The following is a 228-nucleotide window of genomic DNA, read 5'->3' on the forward strand; positions in this document are numbered from 1 at the left end:
TTTGAGACAAGGTTTCTTTGTCTAGCCCTGGCTGTCCTGGAATTCACTCTGTAGACCAGGCTGGCCTCGTACTCAGAGATCCGCCTGCCTCTGCCTCCCAAGTGCTGGGATTAAAGGTGTGTACCACCACTTCCTGGCTCAACTTAACCTTTATAATGCTTCCTTTACTTGGTCATGGGTGCTCATGCCTGTAGTCCCAGCACTTGGGAGAATGAGGCCTCAAGATCG

The sequence above is a fragment of the Mastomys coucha genome, unplaced genomic scaffold, assembly GCF_008632895.1.
Source record: "Mastomys coucha isolate ucsf_1 unplaced genomic scaffold, UCSF_Mcou_1 pScaffold6, whole genome shotgun sequence".
In the NCBI taxonomy this organism is placed as follows: domain Eukaryota; kingdom Metazoa; phylum Chordata; class Mammalia; order Rodentia; family Muridae; genus Mastomys; species Mastomys coucha.